The sequence below is a fragment of the Henckelia pumila genome, chromosome 4, assembly GCF_033568475.1.
Source record: "Henckelia pumila isolate YLH828 chromosome 4, ASM3356847v2, whole genome shotgun sequence".
Lineage (NCBI taxonomy): Eukaryota > Viridiplantae > Streptophyta > Magnoliopsida > Lamiales > Gesneriaceae > Henckelia > Henckelia pumila.
Genome location: NC_133123.1, coordinates 79,822,820 through 79,832,143, shown reverse-complemented (window position 1 = coordinate 79,832,143; position 9,324 = coordinate 79,822,820). Strand labels below are relative to the sequence as shown.

The 9,324-nt window shown below is 37.7% G+C and overlaps 1 long non-coding RNA gene across 1 annotated transcript; it reads left to right on the top strand.

Moving 5' to 3' along the window:
* The first annotated feature begins 5,641 nt into the window (after window positions 1-5,641).
* LOC140894362 (uncharacterized) lies at window positions 5,642-6,408 on the top strand. The gene is made up of 3 exons (XR_012153796.1): window positions 5,642-5,776; window positions 6,167-6,225; window positions 6,303-6,408. It is a non-coding gene; the product is annotated as an uncharacterized lncRNA (long non-coding RNA).
* Window positions 6,409-9,324: the final 2,916 nt, after the last annotated feature.

The following is a 9,324-nucleotide window of genomic DNA, read 5'->3' as shown; positions in this document are numbered from 1 at the left end:
GACACGGGCTTAAGTAGCACGACTTGTACTTTATGTTGTTGAACCATGCTAGAAGTGATACAAGAACTTTGTATATTATGGCTTGAATACATGCTAGTTTATGTTTATTATATTTAGAAGCTTGTAAGACGTTATAAGATAGCATGTATTTGATTTTGTAGCATGTATAAAAGATTATGACTTGTTTATCCATTCTTTGGCAGCAGATTTTTGATAGCATATTCCCCGATCGAGCGAGACCCTGCCTTTTAAAACAAAATATTTTTTTTTAGCTCTTGTTTCTTTAATTCTTTTAAGTACTTGTTTAATTGTTAATTACAATAAATTGCCCTAAGATAAGATTAGCAACCCGGGTCCCCACAATAGGTGGTATCAGAGCATAAGTTTCTGGATTTAGATAGAAGTTGATGAGCGGGGTAGTTTGAGTCTGTCTGATTGTTTAATATTGCATGAGAGTACATGTTATATCTGATTATGTGCATTATCTGCTAGCATGCTTTATATATAGCAATAATTATATGATTGCATGATTATGTGCTTTTATTGCTACTGCATGCTATATATATGCAATTGTATTCCAGAATATCCTTAGTCAGAACCTGAATTCTCATGAGAATGCATGAGAATGCTTATCAGAGAAGGATGGAATAAATTTCTGCATATTATATTGTTTATGCACTAATCTGTTTGACAATCAGATATGCCTCCCCGTAAAGCACCGGTCATTAGACAGCCATTAGTGGTTCCTCCAGCTGAACCAGTACAAGTACCACCGCAAATTGTTGAAACTCAGAATGCACAGGGTAGTACATCTACTGACCCGTTGGATCCTACTGCTACTCCAATGGAGACTTTGTTAAAGCGATTTCAGTCATTCAAACCGCCAAAATTGAAAGGAACAGAAAACTCAGTTGATTGTGAAAATTGGCTTGAAGATATAGAACAACTATTTGAATCACTTGACTATACAGATGATCGTCGTATCCGACTGGTAATACATCAACTTCATGAAGTTGCCAAAAGTTGGTGGATTACTACCAAATGGGCATTGGAACAACGAGGTACGATTATCACCTGGACTGTATTTAAAACTGAGTTCTATCAACGTTTCTTTCCAGTCTCCTACAGGAAGGATAAGGGTGCTGAATTTGCCAATCTAAGGCAAGGTAATTTGAATATCGAGGAATATGTGGCCAAATTTTCAAGTCTTTTGAAGTTTGCACCACATATAGCAGCTACTGATGAAGCAATGGCGGATCAGTTTATCAATGGCCTTAATCCAGATGTGTTTACCTTGGTGAACAGTGGACGACCAAATACTTTTGCTGATGCCTTGAACAAAGCTAAGGGAGCCGAAGCAGGTATTTTGCGACAAAGAGGAACACCGTTCTTTCCACAGCCATTTACCCAGCCTGTATCAGCTTTCAGTCCACAGAATCCGCCACAGTTTCAGCAAACATCTCCCAGATTTGAGGGAGGAAGCAGTGGCAGAAAGGATTCTAGATTCAGGCCAAAGGGAAAGCAATTTAAGAAGCCAGGTAGTAGTTCTTCAAGTTCTAATGGACAGAGACAGTTTGGGGCAGGTCAGAGAACTGGTGAATCAGGAGCATTCTGTTTTAAGTGTGGTGGAAAACATTCAAGTGATCAGTGCAAGGGTGTGACAGGTAATTGCAATATTTGTCGTCAACCTGGTCACTATGCCAAGGTATGTCCTCAAAGAGCTATAGGTGAAAGTTCTTCTCGATCAATACCTCAGGCCGAAAGGCAATCAGTGCATTCATTTCAGCCTCAGCAACCTCAGCAATAGACCAGAGGAGGAGGAAGCCAGACTGTGACTCAACCTCCTAGACAACAGGCTCGAGTTTTTGCACTTACTGAGGAACAGGCACAGGCGGCACCTGACGATGTCATAGCAGGTAACTGCTTTATTTATGGTTATCCTGCCTATGTTTTGATAGATACAGATGCATCTCATACATTCATCTCTGAAAAATTTGTTATGATGCATTCTTTATCTTCTGAGCCATTGCCTACTGTTGTTTCTATTTCATCACCGTTGGGTGAAGGTATTCTATCTGTTCGAATGATTCGAAATTGTGCCTTGCAATATGACGGGAATGTGATTAATATAGATTTTATAGTACTTGGATTATCAGATTTCGATTGTATTGTTGGTATCGACATGTTAACCAAGTACAGAGCAACTGTAGATTGTTTCCAGAAAGTGGTTCGATTTAGACCAGAAATGGCATCTGAATGGAAATTCTACGGTAAGGGTTCTCGAGCCAAGATTCCTTTGATATCTGTGTTATCTATGACCCGTTTATTGCAGAGAGGGGCGAAAGGATTTTTTATTTATGCAGTCGATGTATTGAAATCCAGTCCAGCAGTAACAGATATTCCAGTTGTGCATGAATTTGCTGATGTATTTCCTGATGAAATTCCTGGTTTACCTCCAGTACGAGATATAGATTTCAGTATTGATCTAATGCCAGGTACGCAACCAATATCCAAGGCTCCTTACAGAATGACACCTATTGAATTGAAGGAGTTGAAGGATCAATTGGAAGATTTGTTAGCCAAGGGGTACATTAGACCGAGTGTTTCACCTTGGGGTGCTCCGGTACTGTTTGTACGCAAGAAAGATGGTTCCATGCGCTTATGCATTGATTATCGTCAATTGAACAAGGTAACCATCAAGAATAAATATCCACTGCCTAGAATAGATGATTTGTTTGATCAGCTACAGGGTTCAACTATCTATTCGAAGATTGATTTGCGATCTGGATATCATCAACTGAGAGTACGAGATGAAGATATTCCTAAAACTTCTTTTAGAACAAGGTATGGACATTATGAATTTATCGTCATGCCTTTTGGTTTAACCAATGCTCCTGCAGTATTTATGGGATTGATGAATCGGGTATTTCAGAAATATTTGGATGACTTTGTCATTATTTTTATCGATGATATCTTGATCTATTCCAAGAATGTACATGAGCATGCTGAACATCTCCGACTCATTTTACAGACTTTGAGAAATGAGAAATTATATGCCAAGTTATCAAAATGTGAATTTTGGTTGCAGAAAGTTGTGTTTCTTGGGCATATTATTTCAGGTGATGGGATTTCAGTGGATTCAAGCAAGGTCGAGGCTGTATTGAATTGGCCTAGACCTACATCAGTACCAGAAATACGGAGTTTTATGGGCTTGGCAGGTTATTATAGACGTTTTATCAGAGATTTTTCCAGCATTGCGAAGCCTATTACGCAACTGACTCAGAAAAATAAGCCGTATGTCTGGACTGAAGCCTGTGAAACTAGTTTCTTGGAGTTGAAGAAAAGGCTTACAAGTGCACCTGTCTTGACGATTCCATCAGGTACAGGTGATTTTGTATATTGTGATGCTTCTCACAAGGGTCTGGGTTGTGTGCTTATGCAGAGAGGTCATGTTATCGCTTATGCTTCGAGACAGTTAAAGCCACACGAGACTCGATATCCTATCCATGATCTGGAGCTTGCCGCTATTGTCTTTGCATTGAAGATATGGCGACATTATCTTTATGGTGAGAAGTTTGAAATCTTTTCAGATCACAAAAGTTTGAAATATCTGTTTTCGCAATCAGAATTGAATATGAGACAGCGTAGATGGCTTGATTTATTGAAAGATTTCGATTGCGAGATTAAATATTATCCAGGAAAATCTAATGCAGCTGCGGACGCCTTAAGTAGAAAGGTATGTTCTTTATCCTTGTCTACGATAGGTGTATCTCAAATGATGGAAGATTGTTGTCTTTCTGGATTAATATTTGCAACAGATATGCAACCTATCTGTGTTTGTGCTATACGAGCTGAGCCAGAACTTTTGATACGAATCAAAGAAGCACAGAAAGAGGATCAGAATATTCAGAATTCGATTGCTATGGTCAGATCTGGACATCAATCTGAATATCAGGTCAGTGCTGATAATGTGTTATATGTGAATAACAGACTTGTTGTTCCAGATGTTTCAGCTTTGAAACAGCAAATTTTGAAAGAGGCTCACAGTAGTCGATTCAGTATTCATCCTGGTGGCAGAAAAATGTATAATGATTTGAAAATGCAGTATTGGTGGAAACAAATGAAGTCAGATGTGACTGAATTTGTAGCCAGATGTTTGAATTGCCAACAGGTAAAAGCAGAAAGAAAGAAACCAGGTGGTCTATTGCAGAGTCTATCAGTTCCAGAATGGAAATGGGATCACATTTCCATGGATTTCGTTACACAGCTACCACGTTCATCCAGAGGGTGCGATGCCATTTGGGTGATTATTGATCGTTTAACGAAATCAGCATGTTTTATTTCGTACAGAATGACGTACAGACATGATCAGATGGCAAAAATCTACGTCAGAGAAGTGGTAAGATTACATGGTGTGCCTAAATCTATTGTTTCAGATCGAGACCCTAGATTTACATCAAACTTTTGGCATAGCTTGCAACAAGCTCTTGGTACTCAATTGCATCTGAGTACAACTTATCATCCTCAAACAGACGGACAGTCAGAGCGGACTATCCAGACACTTGAGGATATGTTGAGAGCTGTAGTACTAGATTTTGGTACTAGTTGGCAAGATTCATTACTACTTGCAGAATTTTCTTATAATAACAGCTATCAGACGAGCATTGAGATGGCTCCTTTTGAAGCATTGTACGGAAAGAAATGCAGATCACCGTTGTACTGGGATGATATCTCAGATGTTCCTGATGTTGGGCCTGATATGATCCGAGAAATGACAGAGAAAGTAAAGCTTATTCAAAAAAGAATGAAAACAGCTCAGGATAGACAAGCAAAGTATGCAAATATCAGACGACGAACTCTATCTTTTGATCAGGGAGACAGAGTTTTCTTGAAGATTTCTCCGTTTAGAGGTACGGTCAGATTTGGAAAGAGAGGAAAGTTATCTCCACGTTTTATCGGTCCATATGAGATTATCGAGAAGATATGCGATCTTGCTTATCGACTTGCTCTTCCTCCATCTTTGTCTGGTATTCATGACGTATTCCATGTCTCTATGCTGCGGAAGTATCAGCCTGATCCTTCCCATATTCTTCAGCCTGATGAAGCTGAACTTGACGAGACTCTTAGTTATTTTGAGCAGCCTATTCAGATTCTTGATCGCAAAGACAAACAGCTCAGAAACAAAATAATTCAGCTAGTCAAAGTTCAGTGGAGTCGACATGGCATCGAAGAAGCGACTTGGGAGACTGAGTCAGACATGAGACAGAGATTTCCAGAGTTGTTTCATTGATGTGAGTTCTTATTCTGTTTTCCGTTATTTCATTATCTTATGTGTATACAGATTGTCTATACAGCTTGCTTGTGATTTCGAGGACGAACTCATGTCTTAGTGGGGGAGAAATGTAAGGCCCGGGATTATTTAATTTTAATCCGAGAATATTTAATTTGGGAATATTTAGAGTTTAGAATTAAATTCTAATAATTCTTAAATTGGAAGGATTGAAATTGAATTAAATCGCTTTTCCGGGGACTGAATTGCAAATAGTCAAAAGTTCAGGGACTAAACTGCAAATATGCTATATATATCTCATTCTCCACTTGAATTATTTTGAACACACGTGATATATCATATTTTGGAGAAGGAAAAACAGAGAACTCGGCTGAACCCTTTTCCAAGCCATTTTTGTCCGTTCAAGCTTCGATAACTCGCGCTCCGGTTGTCAGAAATTCCAGATAAATATATATCTGCGATCACAGCTCCGAGACCTTCGATTTGGTACATGTTTTATTCACATATCTCAGATTTTATTTTTATGTGAAAGATGGAAAATTATGATTTTATCATATATGCGTATATCAGCTGTACCGATCGTGTATTCACAGACGGTTCGGAAAAAGACTGTCGTTCGGATTTTATATGAATTTGGGAAGAATAATTCGAACACTACCATGTTTGATTGATACTGATTTTTATGGTAATGAGATGATATGTTAGAGATTATAAGTTATCTGGATTGTTGGATTGATTTGGATATTGTTTGGATTGCCAGTTTTAGCCGTTATACCGTCGATTTGCAAATTGTCAAGATTTTTTCTCTTATTGGTTGAACAAAGCATGATTAGAGTTGGAATTTGATATGGTTAGATTGTATCTGCTATTTTTCAGATTTGATCAAAGTGTTCCGAACTCGAGATTGTCGATTCGAATCGAGAACGATTTAGAAGGTTTGAAGTTCTTTAGTTGAAATTTTGTTATGCTTTGGAACAGATTTTGATAGATGGTTTTACTATGATGTTTTCAGACTTGAAGTACTGTCAGACACGACATCGAAAGGTATAAATGACAGCAAATCCAGATGGGATAGAACGCTTGAAATAGCTTTCATTTCAAGTATTCCCATGTCAATCACATACTTGTTTCTTTATATTTCTTATGTGATTATTTGTTTGTATTGCTTTGTTTGCTTATATGCTTAGTTGTTCAAGATGTGTTTTATAGCTTTTAATGCATACAGCTTATGTTGCATTCATCTTGAACTCCAACCTGAATAGCACAGAGGGCAGCCATCGCCTAGAGTGCAGATGACGTTTGGAGAGCTGTAGTGAGTGGCATGGACTGTAAATTTATTTCTAGAGTCAGCTTGACTCATGGCACAGAATATGGATTTATGTTCAGAGCCAGAAGACTCACTATAGTTGTACCAAAGTCAGAGGACTAAAATACTTGATGCCGCCTCGAATGGGAGTATCGGTGGTTTGATAGTTATTTTATTCCTCGGGATCCCAAAGAACTAAGTTTTATTGATATCAGCTTGATAGCCTTCCTTTTGCCATTTGCATTGCATTCACGTTTATTATCTCGCGTTTAAAGTTGTTTATACTGGGATTTTATTCTCACCGGAGTTATCCGGCTATTGCTTTATTTTGTATGTGTGCATGGCAATAGGTGGGGCAGGAGCTAGTCAGAAAAGACAAGGATAGCTCGAGATAGAGGCATAGCAAGTGAGGACACGGGCTTAAGTAGCACGACTTGTACTTTATGTTGTTGAACCATGCTAGAAGTGATACAAGAACTTTGTATATTATGGCTTGAATACATGCTAGTTTATGTTTATTATATTTAGAAGCTTGTAAGATGTTATAAGATAGCATGTATTTGATTTTGTAGCATGTATAAAAGATTATGACTTGTTTATCCATTCTTTGGCAGCAGATTTTTGATAGCATATTCCCCGATCGAGCGAGACCCTGCCTTTTAAAACAAATTTTTTTTTTTAGCTCTTGTTTCTTTAATTCTTTTAAGTACTTGTTTAATTGTTAATTACAATAAATTGCCCTAAGATAAGATTAGCAACCCGGGTCCCCACACTCTATATGCTAGTACTGTGCTTTGACTCGTTTACCGACTCTATTAGGGTCATCAGGTGTCGGGATTGGGTACAGTTACGACACATATAGGAGTCGATGCTTTGTTGTCAAGGATTCACCGCACACTTGCGAGTGTGGATATCCTATGCAATCTGAGAAGATATTAGTGTGACAAATCTCTGGCCGGAGTACATGATGTGTTTTAGGTTACTTGGTTTCCTAGTAGCACATGCGATGTCACTATTTGATCTTCAAGATGAATTGCATAGTTATCGAATCAAGAACGACTCTCGATTTACCAATGGTTGTTGATTCGATCGGGATATATGGATGAAGGGACTGTACTGTACGCTAACCAAAATCTATTGGTTCTTGCAGGCACTATCAGTGATACCTAGGGAATCATGGGGCGATGTTGCTAGGCGCTCTTACCATGATTCGTTGGGTAAGTCCGAAATTGTTGTTCCGAGTCACAAGAAGTTGTGAGCCCACGGCTAGCTGTATCCCTGAACCATTGAGGGTCACACAAGTAATGAATTTCTAATCCCCGTTGAGATAATTAAATTTAAAGAGTTAAATTTAGTGGATAAAGAATTAGGACTTCTTATTTAAGAATAGAGGGAGTAAGATTTCCTAAAATGACATAGTGATGGACATTTTTGGAAATCACTGAATTTGGATTCAGAAAATTTATCTTGACTTTAAAAGATGCAAAAATGGTTTCTGTGCACATTGGTGAAATTGGTTTATCAATTTGAGTCACGATGAATTTTATATTAATTTCTGAACATGCGGGCTTTGCTTGTCAGGCTTGAACTTATGACTAATGGGCCCTAAGCTGTTAGCAGCCCACATTATAAATAAGTTATTGAAGTGCAGAAATTACAAAACACAAGGCATAATTTTCGAAAACCTAGAGCCTCCTCTCTTAGGGTTTTCGGCCGCCCCTCTCCCCTACTGTGTTCGAAAATTCAGTCTGCAAATTTCTGAATTTGCAGTCTGATTTAACAGATCAAATCTGTTATTTCTCTTCGTAGAAACTTCTGATAGACTTTCTAGTGTAGTCTATAAGAGGGATTAAACTTCTGTTCGTGGACCTGATTGAAGAAACGTTCATTCATCAGTTCCTGGGATATACAACAAGAGCAATTTAATCTGTTGGTGTCCATAATCTCGTTTCGAGATTTTAAAGTAAAATTTACATTGTTTAAATTTTATGTTATCAATTTTAATCGTAGGAATTTGATACCCATATGGAATCGTTCCATATAAAATTTTAAAACTTTCGCTGCATCGGGTATCACTTTCTTTTTCGATCCGGAGAACGACCGTGTTCCAACAGTGGTATCAGAGCCAGGTTGTTCTCGGATTTTACGATTAAAATTTATTCGATTGTACCGGCCTCGATTTTTCAGAAAAGTAAAATGAAAATTTTAAATTAAATTCCCGGGCAATCGGGCAGCGATCAAGGGCAGCGCATGGCGCTGCCCAGGGCAGCGATTGGCTGCCCACCTCCACGTGGGCAGCCCTGTCCCACGTGGAGGCCGGGCTGCCCGGGATTGTCCCGGGCAGTCCGGAAATTTTAAAATTTAATTTTTTGATTTTTTGAAATTATTGAAATTCAGTTTTTGGTCCAATTGAAAATTGTTTTTGATTGGTCCACGAGGCATCGGATCAAATTGTTTGAGTTCAAAATTTTAAAAATTGATTTTTTGGATAAATTTGAATTTTTGGAAAATTTATAAATTTTATCCATTAAATTAGATTTTATAAAATTAATAATTTTGGTACAATTGATAATAAAATATGATTTTATGTATAAAATTGGATTTTATATGTAAAATATGATTTTATGGATAAACTAAATAAAATATGATTTTATATATAAAATAAGATTTTATGTATGAAATATGATTTTATCTATTTATATTTATTTCCATTGCATGATATCCAATA